The sequence below is a fragment of the Canis lupus genome, chromosome 28 (genome assembly GCF_003254725.2).
Source record: "Canis lupus dingo isolate Sandy chromosome 28, ASM325472v2, whole genome shotgun sequence".
NCBI lineage: Eukaryota > Metazoa > Chordata > Mammalia > Carnivora > Canidae > Canis > Canis lupus.
In genome coordinates, this window is record NC_064270.1 from 18649374 (window position 1) to 18665980 (window position 16607).

Genomic DNA, 16607 nt, shown 5'->3' on the forward strand with positions numbered 1-16607 from the left:
TAGGAGTCTTTCATGTTCTGTCTCCCTTTCTGATATTTCCCACTTATTTTTTCTCCTTTCCCCTTTATTCCCTTTCACTATGTTTTATATTCCCCAAATGAATGAGACCATATAATGTTTGTCCTTCTCCGATTGACTTATTTCACTCAGCATAATACCCTCCAGTAAATGACAAAATTTTTAACAGAACAAAGAAAAATACAGTAAAATGTGATTCTTTTTACTTATGATCTATGGTGTCCCAGGCAACTTCCATAGTGGAATGATTACAACCAATTTTTTATTCTCCCAGAAATATGCAAGAAAATATATTTTTCATGTAAATGGGCAGACACTGTGCATTACATTTTACAGATTGTTTATAATTAACTGCTGATTTTTAACATCCTGCCTTTTTGGCACATGAAGCTCTATCAGACTCTTTTCAATGGCATCATAGATTAGATGTACCATTTCATCTTGATAGATGCCCAGCACAATAAAAATACAATAAAAACAACTTCTTAAAAACATATTAGCTAATTTAATCCTCATAATAACACAGTGAGATAGATGCTATTAATTTCAATATATGGATGAAGAAATAATCTTGAAAGATGAATAACTTATCCCAAGTCACAGAGGTAATATATAAAATCCATGTACTTAATCATGATGTCTGAGTAGGCATCCTGTTTATTTTCTCTCTCCTCTCTTTCTTGCTTTTTCCATCACTCCTCCCTACTCCTCTATCATGCACACATATTACCAGTTATTCTCTTATGATGGTTGGCCAGGTGTGTGGGCAGAGCTCAGTTATGTTAAGTCCAGAGTCAATGGGCTTCCAAACCTTAAAAGAGCCCCTCAAGAATGAATTGCATTGATACAAATTCCATCACACCTTCCCAAGAAATTCTGCTACATACCTTATTCTTAGTAGAAGAAGTCACTACCTATAGCTCATCTCCCTGCATTCTCCTCCCTCCTCCCCCATCCTTTTGTTCTAACTATCTTTAGTTGTGGTCAATCCCATATAAAAAGTAGATACTTTTGATTCAGAAGGAAATAAAGATACACAACCATGAAAGCAGATCTCTTTCTTATCAGTAAGATGCTCAATTTCCATTTTGTCTGCAATCAAATCATTAAGTTGTTTTGACTTTTGTGTTTTATTTCACATGTTAATTTGCTTTTCTGAAGATGTCAGATGTAGTTTCTTCATCTCTGAAGCTCTTGCTCTTCTCTGCTGGTCTGTCCTGTCAGCATCCAACTCTACATGGGACTGGTTGTAGTAGTTCCAAAATGAACCTGACAATACTCATAGCTATGAGGTAACTGCATCACACATTGCATCATACCTCTGGTTTTCCTGTCCTTGACTCCTAGAATAATACCCATTCACCAAATGACCAATGTCAGATTGGCAGAATGAGTAGGAAACTAGGACTGTGAGGAAATAGTATTAACAGTAAGAAAAACTAATAATAATTGAGAATTTACTATAGCCAACTATGTGTATGTATTAGTTTGCTAAGGCTGCTGTACTGAAATGCCACAAACTAGAGGCAAAAAAAACTTGAAATGCATGATCTCAGAGTTTGGAAGGCTAGAAATCTAAGATCAAACTGTTAGCATGATTGGTTCCTTTTCAGGATTGTAAGGGGCAAGGGCAAACTTTGGTGTTTCTTAGCTTGAAGATACATGACCCTAATCTCTGCCTTCGTGTTCAGAGGCTCTCTGTGTGCCTATCTCTACATCCAAATTCTCCCTTTGCATTAGAAAACTAATCATAGTGGATAAGTGCCCTAAAGAATTATTTAAACTTGATTATCTCTATCTAGACTATTTCCAAATCAGGTCATGATCTAAGGTCACCTTCTTAGGGGTTAAGGCTTCAATATGCTTTTTTTATTTGGGGGGAGGGGCACAATTCAACTCATAACATTGTATTATCAGGGCAGTCCATGTGGCGCAGCGGTTTAGCGCCGCCTGCAGCCCGGGGTGTCATCCTGGAGACGCAAGATCGAGTCCCACATCGGGCTCCCTGCATGGACCCTGCTTCTCCCTCTGCCTGTGTCTCTGCCTCTCTCTCTCTCTCTGTGTCTCTCATGAATAAATAAATAATAAATAAATAAATAAAATATATAAATAAATATTTATTTGAATGTTTATATATAAATAAATAAATAAAATCTTTAAAAAAAAGTATTATCAAATTTTAACTACTCTTGAGAAGTATTATCATCCACACTAAAAAAACAAAAGCAAAAACCAAAAAAAAACAAAACAAAACAAAACAAAAAAAAAACACAGTATACTGAGACTTAGGAAGATTAGTAATTTACCAAAGGTTATACAGAACATAGTAGGGCTCAGACTTAACCCAGGGCACATGAGTCTACATCCTGAGTCCCCAGTCATCATGCATTATTGTCTCTACATATAATAGTTTCCTCTTGTGTAGACTTAGCTGGGCTAATATATATTCTCTAATGTAGCATCACCTGTGCATGCGAGGGTATCTTTACTCCAAAAGCATAATTCAGTTCAAGTAATATCACCCATTAATTTTATCTGTTTATTTCAGAGATGAAATTCTGAGTGACTACTGCCAAAGAGGGTTCACTGTTATCCACAAGAGAAGAAAAAATTATGCCTTATTCCTAAACTGCAAACTGCTTTGATGGGCAAAAACTTTTACCACTTAATACTATTACATGTTAATTGTGTGCCAGCTCTAGTATGAGTATGTCTAAAACAAATCCTTTTGTCAACCTTCCCTTTGTTTTCAGGACAAAATCCATAGTTCTAAATATGAAATTTGAAGATTTGCTTTTTTCTCTAGACTTATCTTCAGAATCACCTAATATGTGTTATCTCCAAAAACATGACTTTGCCAGAAAGAACTTTCCCCACCCCATCCTGCTTTCCCTTCCTCTCAAATACCTCAATGTCCAAAAGGCTGCTCATCACTTCAGAATCACATCTCTTTTTATCTCCTTCAGAATGTATTTCTTGACCACCCCCAACCCCTCACCCTCAACATCCCTGATGCTAGGCTAGATGATCTGCCACAGGGCCTACTTTGAGTATATCTCACAGATTACTGACCAGACATAGGTATTTATTAGCTTGTCTGTATCTTTTACTTGACCATGAGCATCTGAAAGACTGGATCCATGACTTCAGGACCAGATATTCTAACTTGACAAGGGGTCATTACTAAATAAATGTTATAAAAACTAGGCTCAAGTTCCTATTAACTGAAGCAGCTCTGAACACCTAAGAATATTTATTTTCAAAAAGGTAAAAAAATATCACTAGTAGCAAAAGATCAGTATATTGAAAATTACATGACATTGATGAAAGAAATTGAAGAGAAATTAATGGCAAGGTAACTGGTGTTCATGGATTGAAAGAATGGTTAAAATACCTGTATTAACCAATGTAACCTACAGTTTCAGTGCAATCTCTGTCAAAATTCCAATATCATTTTTCATAGTAATAGAATAATCCTAGAAATTTATATGGAACCACAGAACACCTTGAATAGCCAAAGCAATCTTGAACCAGAAGAATGAAGCTAGAGGCACCACACTTCCTGATTTCAAATTATTTTACAAAGCTAAAGTAACCAGAGCAGTATGGTATTGGCATAGGCCAGTGGTACAGAATACAGAGCTGAGAAATGGATTCACACATATACAGTCAAGTAGTCTTTGAGCAAAGGTGTGAAAAAACAAAAACAAAACAACAACGACAACACCACAATGGGGAAAGATGTAAAAAAAAAAAAAAAAAAGTGAAAACATCATCAATAAATGGTGTTGGGAAAACCAGATATCTAATATCCAGTTTTAAGAATTAAACTGGACCCACATTTTACACCACTTACAGAAATTAATTTGAAATGAATAAAATTTCAGATGTAAAACTAAAATTCCTAGAAGTAAACATAGGAAGAAAGCTTTTTGACATTGGTCTTAGCAATAATTTTTTGGATGTGACCCCAAAAGCATAGTCAACAAAAACAAAATAAGCCTACATCATATTAAAAAGCTTCTACACAGCAAAGAGAACAATCAACAAAATAAAAAGGCAACCTACAGAATGAGAGAAAACATTCACAAGCCTCCAATAAACGGTTAATATCCAAAATATGTATGGAAGTCATACAACTTAATAGCAAACAAAAACAAAAATTAAATGATCTGAAAGTTGAATAAAGGATCAGAATAGAAATTTTTCCAAAGATTATATACAACTGGCAAACAGGAGAAAAAAAAAACAAAAAACAAAAAACAAATGGCAAACAGATGCATAAAAATGTGCTTAATATCTCAAATCATCAGGCGTATGCAAATCAAAACCACAATGAGATGTCAGTTCACACTTCTTAGGATGGCTTTATTCAAGAAAAGCAACAGATAAAAAATATCAATGAGGATAAAAAGAAAAGGGAAGTCTTATACATTGTTGAATGGGAATGTAAATTGGTACAGTCATTATGGAAAACAGTATGGAACTTCCTAAGAAGTTCTAAAAATAGAACTGCCAGATGATCCAGTAATCTCACTTTTGGATATATCCAAAGGAACTAAAGTCAGGATCTTGAAGAGACACCTGTACACCCATTTTTATTGCAGCATTATTTACAATAGCCAAGAAATGGACACAACCTAAGAATCTGTCAAAGGATAATGGATAAAAATGTGAGATGACAGATTATAGATAATGTAATATTACTCAGCCAAAAAAAAAAAAAAAAAAAGAGTAAGATCTTGCCTCTTGCCATTTGTGAGAACATGCATGGAACTAGAAAGTATTAAGCTAAGTGAAATAAGTCAAAGAGAGAAAAATACCACATCATTTCATTTATATGCAGAATCTAAAAAATGAAAAAAATGAACAACCACAACAACAAAAGACTTATAAATGCAGAAAAAACTGGTGCTTGCCAGAGGGGAGGTGGGTGGGGGGAAGGGCAAAATAGGTGAAGGAGATTAAGAAATACAAACTTCCAATTATAATATAGTCATAGAGATAGGGCGCCTGCTGGGTGGCTCAGTCTGTTAAGCAACCAACTCTTGATTTTGGCTCAAGTCATGATCTAAGAATCATGATATTGAGCACCACACTGGGCTCTGTGCTGGGCACAGAGCATGCTTAAGATTCTCTCCCTCTTCTTCTGCTCCTCCCCCACCTCATTTGCACCATCTCTAAAGTATACATATAAAACAGTCACAGAGATAAAGAAAGATAGGACAAAGAATATAGTTAACAATATTGTAATAACACTGTATGATTATATATGGTGACTATATTTATAAGAATCAAATAATGTATAGAATTGTTGAATCATTATGTTGTACACCTGAAACTAAGACAACATTGTATGTCAACTGTTTCAGTAATAAAAATTTTAGGGGCACCTGGGTGGCTCAATTGGTTAAGTGCCTGACTCTTGATTTTGGCTCAGGTCATGATCCCAAGGTCATGAGATCTTGTGCTGGGCTCTGCACTGGGTGTGGAGTGTGCTTCAGATTCTCTCTTCCTCTCCCTCTGCCCCTCCCTCCCTTCCTACACAGTGCGTACTCTCTCTCTCTCTCTCTCTCTCTCTCTCTCAGAAGAAGAAGAAGAAGAAGAAGAAGAAGAAGGAGGAGGAGGAGGAGGAGGAGGAAGAGGAGGAGGAGGAGGAGGAGGAGGAAGGAAGGAAGGAAGGAAAGAGAGAAAGAGAGAAAAAGAAAGAAAGAAAGAAAGAAAGAAAGAAAGAAAGAAAGAAAGAAAGAAAGAAGAAGAAAGAAAGAAAGAGAAAGAAAGAAAAGAAAGAAAGAAAGAAAGAAAGAAAGAAAGAAAGAAAGAAAGAAAGAAAGAAAGAAAGAAAGAAGAAATTTAGCAAAGGCAAATTAGAGAAAAAGAAAAATGGGGAGAGAATTCATGCCAGTTACTTTCTAACTTCATTGTGCATATGCTTCAGAGTCTTCCTTTCGGAGTTCTTAGGTGAGACAAAGACATTTGCCATTTTAATAGGCATCAGGAGTGACTATTATAAGCACTAAACTCAGAATAATTGCTGTAGGCCTTATAGTGAGTTGATAACAAAAAAAAAAAGGCAACACAACTATTGCCCCCTTTTTCTTTTTTTATTCCTTTTCAAGGCATAATGTTATAATTTAAAACAAGAGCAGATTCATTAGTCATTCTAGCTGCATGATTTTCTCCTTGTCACACATCTCCACTTTCCTTTGTGCAAAGCCTGGTTAAGTCATTCCTCCTACTTCTAATTCAACACAAAGCCCTTCCTGAAAACCTGAGCTTCATTACTTAATTACATGTCATGGGGGCTCTGATTGAGAAATTCATCCAAAGACATTTTATTAAGTTGTCTTGAAATAAAGAAGAGTTGTAGCTAAAGACATGAGTTTGTAAAAAAATCAGGTAATGAATGCAGGAAACTACCTCCCATTTCTGAAAAGCAGTATAAAAGTATCTTTCTTAAAGATGATCATAATTAGAATTTTTTAATGTAAATTTATTCCTGGCCTCAATAGAAAAGAACCATAAACACAGATATGAGAGCATTTGTTCAAATAGTTCCATCTCAAAAAAAAAAGAAAAAAAGAAAAAGAAAAAAGAAAAAGAAAAAAAAAAAGAAAGAAAAGAAAAGAAAAAAGAAAAGAAAAGAAAAGAAAAAGAAATCTGACCCTGTGTTGGCAAACTATCCAAGCTTCCACCTCTTAAACACCCTACAAATTCTCTATCTTTAAAGGGTGTTAAAATAATCAAATCTATTCCCTGGATGAAAGATGCTGCTGCCATAAAGTACAAATGCTGTGAGAAATCACAGGCCCCAGAGGGTTCCCCTGTCTCTGGTGGTTTACTAGTTTTATCACATTAACAAATCACTTAGTACTTACTCCAGGTCAGCGATATTATCTAAAAGGAATTTCACATCCAGAGATTTAAGAGAATTAGGAACTCTAACAACCTCTCTGGCTATACACCCAAAGTAAAATGAATCATCTTTCAGGAACTGAAAATGACTTTAGGAATAAATATAACCCTGGTGGAAGATTAAAGCCTATCAAGAGAACATGTTGGCTCCATACCCAAACACTCCACAACTACTTCAAGAACTTTTGCCCGTCTATACCACAACAAGCTGGCCCTTCTCACTTTCCAAGAAGTGTGTTTAATCTCTTGATACAGAATGCTGGAGAGCTCTCCAGAGTGGATTTGTGGACCCCTATCCACTTAAGATTGAAATGTCATCAAGACACTTAAGATTTATACCTTGATGATTTGAACAGTTCTGAAGAATTCAATGTTACCTATTTTGTAAAAAAGAGAAAAATAGGAGTTAGCAGAGTATAGCATGCAAAGGGACTTCTTAGTAATAAACTAAATTAGAGCCATTTAAAGATATTGAATATTATGTGTCAAGAACTGTTCTTTTTATGTATCAACTTTCTTCACACTCCTGACAACTCTAGGAAGTAGGATTATTCCATCTGACTTTGCTCAGAGGTACGAGGGGTTGAGCAACCTGCCCAAGAGCATACTACCAGTAGTAGCAGAACAGAAATTCAACCCGGTAGGCCTGATTTTCAAGCCCAAATACTTAACCACTGTGTATAGTGCCTCTGCCTACCTCTCATGAGTGCCCCAGTATCCCCAACTCCTTCATAGTAAAGGAATGAAAAGTTAGTCTTCATGAAGATGAGATTTTATAGAAATTGCAAACTATTTCATTTACAAAGGACCCCGAATAGGGCTTGAGTTAGGAATAGATTTTAAAACTCCTCTGCCAAAGTCAATGTGAGCTATTTTGAGCTTTAAAATAATTTTCACTCTTGAAGTTTTCCCTCGCCTATCTTCAGAGCAGTATTTGTAGTTCTGAGTTTTGACAGATACCCAATGAGCCAAAATTCTGTTGGAGCAGCTGTTCTTGAAGCATTTCTAGATTGACTGGAACCACGAGACATTGAGTACACCCTATTTGTTCATAAGCATTGAAAATGGAGGCTGTTTGTTGCTTAAAATCTCCAATGACAGTTGATCAAAATTTACCAGTGTGATATATGTGGATGACAGACTTCTAGGCTTTTAAATTGGTTTTCTTGAATTACAATGCACCTCGAGGCCATCCCAAACACTAATAGTAGCTAGCGAATTTTTTAATATATAATGCAAACAACGGTGAATATTTGTCATCATGTGAACCAGAAAGTGCTAATACCTCTATATTCCAGATGCTCCAGATGGATGGGTTTATTAAATTCTAACGGTCTCCTTTGACAATCTGGCATGGAGATTTGACTATAGAGTTAAAAGGTTTTTCTGGCCATTGTGTTAATGGGTAAATGAAATCCCAAGCTTGCCAATACTGCATCTGTGTTTCAAATTATGATCTTCAGTTATCTTAAATTCATGTTCAATGTGTATTTTATAATTATTTGAATGAACTTAATTAACTTTTCCCCCTATTATAATTTTGGTGAATTCTTTGCTCACAACATTAAAGTGCTATTAAATTCACGTGTAGCCTACTATTTCTGCCAAACATATCTTTCTTCATACCAGAATTTCTCAGACAGAAAGAAACCCTTCAGCATTATAGTTTGGTTCAGCAGGTGTTCTCAGGAAGTTCCCAGATTGAAAGACATACAGGCTTTTCTCTACAATAAATTCAGATAGGATAAATCAGAATTTTATAATCTAAAGAAATATGGAAATGAATCTAGTTCAGAGGTCTTCAAATCATGCTCAGTGGAATTCTATTGTTTGGTAGATTAGCCTCAGATGCAAAGCCAATTTCCCAAGGAATGCACAACCTAAATGTGGAAAGAACTTGAATCTCAAATTATATCATGGAACCTACCCTAGGACCCTCTACCTCTGTATTTCTCATCCATTTTGAGTGGTTTCTTCTGTGACCCATCAAAAGCATCCTAACTGATATTCCCTCTAAACTTCTATTGTCCAATATAGTAGCCACAACTCCTGGATGTGAGTAAGATGTACTGGCCAAAGCTGAATACTCATTTGAACCAAAACCATAAGAGCTCCACTTTTCCCTGACATTTAGCAGTGCATGTGCACACACACACATCACATATTCAATTTCTTAACTCCCTGTTTCATTAACAGATTAACTCAACTTTTAAAGGGAAAGAGATTATCATACAAGTTCTGAACCTCAATACAACAATTGTCAAATTGAAAGAAAATTAAATGGAAGCAATGTAAAATTCTCTCCAACCATTCATCAAGCTGCTCTAAGGATTGGTTATTAATGCTCTTAACTTGCATTCTGATATTAATGCTGTATTGGGTTTTGTTTGTGCTTTCTTTTCCCTAGCAAAAGGAATATGTGTGGTTTCTTTTGTGAAATTTCCAACATAAACCAAATATGCTTTTTCTACTAGCTTTATGTCTAAGAATACATACTCTCTTGACAACTCAAGTCTTGAAAGTTCATCAGGACTATAGTTCCTTTGCAACTATACTTTAACCCGTGTGTGTGTATATCAACACACCACATATACATCAAACTATCTGATTCAGTTTGCATCAAAATGGCACATCGTTTTGTGACAATTTCTAATTTGCACTACTTGTTCAGGTGAAAGCAATCTTCAGAAGAATTAATATGTGCATGTGTGTGCTAAACTATGTTTTACTCCAATTAAGCATGTGAGAAGCTCGTGCTAAGATCTCCAGTTTGTAGTCAAAACACAGTTCAATAAATTTGCTAAAACTTTCTAGATCTGTGTGGTTTCATCATTTGTTATTATGAATTTTGCCTATGTTTTCTGCTCTGCTCTCTTTTCTGAGGTCTATGCTCAGAGCCTTCTGCTTTGAAACAATGACAACATTTAAGATGTTGCTTGATTCAATTCCAGATATGTGATTTGAATAATACCAGTTAGCGGTCCTACTGTGCTTTAGTTTTCAACAAGTTTCTTTCTATACTTCCTCATTTACAAATTGGACGTAAGAACATATGTCAACAAGAAGTGACAGGACTTTTTGCCCCCTCTGTGTTTAGTTCTCTAGAAAGGCAGACTATTCCCTAGAGCAGTGCTGATACGATCCCATGATCTAGGCTTTCAGATTTTCTTCCTATTCTATTTTACTGACTACTTAAGCACACTCTCATCTTCTTGGAGAAACTGGGAAGGCAGATGATCAGTTAGTACATCTTATATGATCACACAAAATCCAACTCATTTTGAGTTGAATTCCTCAATATTAAGGAAAATAACTCCTAAGAAATACCAAGGTGGGGCAGCTCCAATGTAGCTCACTCATTAACACAATAACATCAAGGACTCGTGTAATCTCCCTTTTCCCCTTAGCCATTTCAGTCTGTTGGCTCTGTCTTGACAGTCATCAAATGGGTTCCACAGTTCTAGATACAGCTTTCAGATAAAAAAAATTTCAACAGAAGGACAATGGTCTTTGTGTCTGTTATTTCAACTAGGGCAAACTTTCCCAGAAGCCTTTTCCTTGCCTGCCATTGGTCAGAATTCTATCATGTAATTATTTCCAAACACAGGGAAGGAAAGAGGAAATTACTGGGAATGGCTTAGTTGGATATAGAACCACACTTAGAAGAGTGAATTCACAAGAAAAAGCATTGTTTTATTAGAATCTACTGGAGAGGCAACTGGCCATATCTACATGTCCATTGAAGTGTAGAAGGATAAAGGCAGTTATTGTGCTTTTACTCAGTAGCTCAGAATTCATGTCCAATTGCAAACTCAGCAAAAACACACCAAAATACACTGAAAAAAAAATGTACAATTTCTTAAATCATTCAGAGTAACTAGATTAGGCCAGTCTAAAGAAGGTAGGGCAATGAATTCATTTCAAATATGGCATGGTTATAGTCATATTTTCCTAATGCTTTGTAAGTCAAATCTGAAGAAATATGCCAAACATCCAGAGCTGCTCTAAGAAAGAAGCAGCACCCAGCTGCTTAACTGTGATCCAAGGGGCACTGCAAGTCTTCTCCAGGGCAAACACAGCTCCCCAAATCCCGACCATCAGGGACTCCAGATTTCTAAAAAAATGCAAAGAAGGCATCTTCAAACATAAGCAGTATCAAGTTGAGAAATGAACCTCACTCTTTATCTCTATGTACATTTTAATGTGCCCTGCTCCTGAATATAATAAATTTGCAACATATTTTTTTAATGTAATGCTAAAGTACAAGGGAGAAAATGTGGTTTTCATAAATATTGTGGAAACATCTAGGGAATGCTTGCTGTATTGGGATTATTAGTTTTTCAACAGTGTACAGTTTTTATAATGATGAAAAATTAAAGTATAAATCTGACTATCATCCCATTTAGTTACAGACCAGTATCACACCTATGTACTGTGTAGATACCTAATACTACTGGTTTTATGGTTATGCCTAAGGCTGCCATCAGCCAAGGGATTCTGGGAAAATGAAGTAGTGCAAATACCCACTTTTCCCCTTAGTGTAATTTTCCTTGTGTACAAGAGATAGTCAATGATCTAATGATCTGTTACACAACCAGAGCCTTCTCTTAGCTTTCACCCCCTGTCAATTTGTCTTCTGACTTACTGGGAAAAGAATTTCTTGAAAGAATGTGTGAGTTAAAAGAGCAAATGTAGGAGGTCAAATCTTTTTTTAATTCAAGAGTAATATTTTGTAATATCTAGGGGTCTTAGTGGATCATAAGCCACCTAGCTCAAGTTGACAAATCCTTTTGCAATTCAAACTTAAGTCCATTTACTCACAGGGTTCAGTTCAAACTTAAGTCTATTTATTCACAGGGTTCAAAGTCCTGTTTAAGGGAAGAGTTTGAGCTAAACCAAAAGAACCCTTAATTTCTGCTATTAATCATTCCCAGGCACACTTAAGACTAGCTCATAACAGTACATTTTTAAATTTCAAATATCATTAACATCCTAAGTATTATTGATTTTCCTACTGTTTGCTAAACCAGAACTTTTTTTGCTTCCCCAACAGATTCTTAGAGCAGAAGGCAGCTCTGAGGAACTTAGTCCATTTCTCAATTCTAATTATTAAACTTGACTCTATTTCTAAATCCTCCCTAAAAGTGAAATTTTTAGCTAAATCTCTATATCATTGAATCTCTAAACTGTTACAACCGTATTAGATACAACCAGAGATCCTTTTTCTTTTGGAAACCAACCCGCAAAATCCATTATCAAATGCCAGATAAATGCTGCCCCACTGTTTTAATTAAACCAACCAAATTAATTAGTTCCTTGGGTATCTTCTCACTCTAGTCACACGATGCAAAGGTGATCCACTGGGGATATTACTGAGTGTTGTTGGTATACAGAGTGACTTCACTCAGTTTAAGGTCCTAGAGGAACTAATGTTCCAACAAGAGGTCAGGAGACTCAAAATAGTCATTTACTTAGCCATTACTGTTTATTACTTATGTCTACCCTCAGAGCCAGCAGCTGGGCAAACTTGGGCCTATTTCTTCATCTATACAATGAGAGAGCTGCTCTATATCAAAAGCTTCTTCCACCTTGAAAATTTGATAGTTAAATGAATGATAACTGGGACACCTGGGTGGCTCAGTGGTTGAGCTGCTGCCTTTGGCTCAGGGCATGATCCTAGGGTCCTGTGATTGAGTCCTGCATCAGGCTCCTCTCGGGGAGCCTGCTTCTCCTTCTGCCTATGTCCCTGCCTCTCTCTGTGTCTCTCATGAATAAATAAATAAAATCTTTAAATAAAATCTTTCAATAAATAAACAAACAAAATGAACAATAACTGTATCTGCCAAACTAATCAAAAATTGGTTTTACAAACAGTCATGGAAATATTTCTGAACAGTGAGGATAAAGGACATTATCAAAAATGTCTTCAGGAAGGTTTCCTTAGCTGACATTCTAGGAGACCCCGGAGACCATGGTCATTTGCACACCTGTACTTCAGGCAGATAGAGCAGTAACTTCTACAGAGTTCTTTTATAGTTTTACCAAGTTCTTCCATGCCTGTCGCACTGATGGACTCTCAAAATAAGCCTGTAAAGTAAATGGTTCATGTTTCCCATTTCACAAGTAAGTAAATTTGACTCAGCTAAAAAAATAATAATTTACTCAAGCCTTAACATTTGTACATGGAGAGCAGGGCTAAGGATTTTGCCATGGCAACACATTTAGAACATCAAAGATGCTCCCTGAACTTCATTGTGATGGCAGAGACTGTGTACAGCCCTTCCCCTGGTCTGGGTGCCAGTATATCTCTGATGATCTAGCTCTCTCTTGTTTGCTAAGTTGTCATGCAATTGAGGGATATGGCATTTTCCAATATCATCTCCCCATTAAATAATGCAGGCCAGGTCTCCACTTCTCAATGTTTTTTGTCTCTCAGTAGTTCTTTTTTTTCCCATGTAATTACATTTTTTATTTGACTTTTTTAGAAAGATTCAATTCATTTACTTATTCATGAGACACAGAGAGAGAGGCAGAGACACAGGCAGAGGGAGAAACAGGCTCCCTGCAGGGACCCTGATATAGGACTTGATCCCAGGACCCCAGGATCACAACCCCAGCCAAAGGCAGCAGCTCAACCACTGAGCCACCCAGGTACCCCTATTTGAAGTTTTAAAAGAGTATTATATTCCCTTCCTCCTGTATTTTCCAATTTATTACAAATATGTGGAAAATATGTGTTTTTACTTGTAGTTGGTTACTTTAATGAAATATCTGCTTATTCTTATCAGTTTTAATTTTGTACACCTTGCTTTTATTCTATTCTTTAACAAAATAAGACCAATTTATTGTAAAATAAATTTATGCTTAGTATCAATGAAAAATGCTAAAAGCAAATAAGAAAAATTTAAATCCCATTCATGGTAGTTCCATTCAAGTTACCATTAATGGAAAGATAAACTTGAAAAGTATTTTGATATATCATGATACAAATTTTCTTTCCACTTCTTTTTTCTGTGTCTTCATGGGATATATTTTTTTAATTTCTTTCTGCAAAATTGGAATTCTATAGCATATACAATTCTATCTTCCCATGTTTGCTCAATATTCTTCAGGTCATTTCCTCATGCCGTTTCAATGTGTTTTCAATGACTATATATTTCAATGAATGGATATAGCAAAACTTAATAGCAGTAAGTGAGTTGAATAGTGGTCCTCAAAAAGATATAGTATAGTCCGATCAGAAACTCTGAAACCTGAGAATATTACCTTATCTGGAAAAAGGATCTTTTGGTAGATGTTATTAAATTTGGGATATCATCCTGGATTACATAGGTAGTCCCTAAATCTAGTAACAAGTGTCCTTAGAAGGACACATACAGAAAAAAAAGGAGGTAACATGACCATGGAGGAGGCAGAGAATGGAATGATACAGCCACAATTCAAGGATTTCCATCAGCCACTGGAAGACAGAAGATGCAAAACTCAAATTCTCCCCTACAGCCTTGCCCACACTGATTTCAGACTTCTAGCCTCCAGATTGAGAGAGTTCTGTTCTTCTAAATCCCCATGCTTGTGGTAATCTGTTACAGTACCCATATCCAACAAGTACAATGGCTAACCTAATATTGTTCAATGTTTACACTAGTTTCAATCTTAAAACTATAAATAACACTATAGTCTGCATTCATCTGATTTTGCACTAGATTGTAACTGCTAGATGAGAGTATATGAAAAGGGTATGAACAGGGTAAGATCATTTCCAGAGAAGTTGTACATACAACAAAATGTACTCCCAAAAGTCATAGATGATGTTCTCTTTTCACTGTAACCTTGTCTATAACATATAATGTAATTTCGCACATTTGATGACAAATGTTTTGATATTTTAATTTAAAATACTTTAATTATTGGCATATTTGGATATGTTTTCATAAGCTTATGAACTATATTTATTCTTTGATTTATTGTTATTTAAAGTCATTTCCTTTTGGGTTGTTTATACAGGAACTCTACGTAGTATTAGTGTACTAATACTTTGCCTTGTAAATGTTAGCAAATTTGATTTTTGATTTGATATTTCATTTGATATTTCATTTCATTCTTTCAATTTTATCACGATTCTATCATAATTTATGCAAAAAACTTTTTCCTTTTGAAGTAGTCAATATTATGTTATTTCACCATTTTGAAGACATGAATATAAATGCATATTTCACACTTGCATGATCATATCTTGCTATTGGAGATACTTGATCCAAAAAAATGAAATTGAAACATACCCCAAAATAGGTTAATGGGCTGAAAATTATGCATTTGTGTGATAAGTTTTGGTTTAGCCTGAAAAAGGGAGGGTGTTTACAGGTAACTGGGAGCTGCATGGTAAACCAATTAACAACATGATGTGGAAGCTATTTTTAGCTGAATGAACCCAGTTTCTGACCCCTGTGAAAATAATTACAGGTACCAGCTTTCATAACTGTTGACATGTTTTGAGACATGCGGACACAAGCAAGACAGTCTCTGGAGAAGAGCTATCCTCCCCTTTCTGCATGGATTCAGCAGCTCAAACTATCAGGAGGCAGCTCTGGAGGCAGATCTGTTGCTGTCTCACAGGAGAATGTGGAAAGAGTGGCACTCCTGTGTCACATTCCAGTGCGTTATTGGTCATCAGGCATCATTTGAGGGAGAGAGTTATCGACACGGGAGAAGAACGAAACTAGATGCTCCATGGCATGTGCAACTAACCGATGGGCTTGTGAACACATGCCCACAAGATTTTCTAGGAGCTGAAGGTCCTATGGAGACATGAAATGACAAGATGGAGCCAAGTTTGTGTCAGTTTCACCTAAATTTAGCAAGTCCTAGGGAAGTTTAACCAGTATGAACATCGTTCCTCTAAGGACCCCTCTCAAACTCCAGCAAAGTGAGAAGAACAGGAGTTCTTCCTGTATTGGCCAAGTGTCTCCAATGTTGACTAGAGAAATGTTTATTTAACTGCTAAGATGTCTAACTGTCCCTACAAAAATAAGGAAGTATAAAAGATCCAAGTATGGGAAGCTGAGGTCCTGCCATAAATATTTACACATGTAAATATTATTACATCAATTCATAGCATCTCTTGAGACAATGCAAGATATTTCAATTGAACAATTCTACAATTAAAAAAATGTTTAAATTAGATGTAAATACGGGTCTGGGTATTTTTCCCCTTATTAAATCAATAGCTATGTCTCTTCATTTTTTATTTTTATTCAAGAGCACATTTGATGGGGGGGGTACTTCATGCAATTTAGAAGAAAGGTTCTGTGCTTTCTCTTTATTCAGGAATAGCACAAATAATATTCATTTTGATTTTTTTCTTTTTTTTTATAGTAATATTTTATTTTTTTATTTTTTTTTAATTTATTTTTTATTGGTGTTTAATTTACTAACATACAGAATAACCGCCAGTGCCCGTCACCCATTCACTCCCACCCCCCGCCCTCCTCCCCTTCTACCACCCCTAGTTCGTTTCCCAGAGTTAGCAGTCTTTATGTTCTGTCTCCCTTTCTGATATTTCCCACACATTTCTTCTCCCTTCCCTTATATTCCCTTTCACTATTATTTATATTCCCCAAATGAATGGGAACATATAATGTTTGTCCTTCTCTGACTGACTTACTTCACTCAGCATA

General features: G+C 35.9%; 2 long non-coding RNA genes across 2 annotated transcripts; one reads left to right on the top strand and one right to left on the bottom strand.

The window, feature by feature from the left end:
- Window positions 1-10605: 10605 nt before the first annotated feature.
- Window positions 10606-13135, bottom strand: LOC125753925 (uncharacterized). The gene is made up of 2 exons (XR_007406833.1): window positions 12921-13135; window positions 10606-11047 (listed from the first exon to the last, which is right to left on the bottom strand). It is a non-coding gene; the product is annotated as an uncharacterized LOC125753925 (long non-coding RNA).
- A 63-nt stretch (window positions 13136-13198) lies between these two features.
- On the top strand, window positions 13199-16119 carry LOC118352662 (uncharacterized). Its single transcript, XR_004810153.2, has 2 exons — window positions 13199-13584; window positions 15394-16119. It is a non-coding gene; the product is annotated as an uncharacterized LOC118352662 (long non-coding RNA).
- The last annotated feature ends 488 nt before the right edge of the window (window positions 16120-16607 follow it).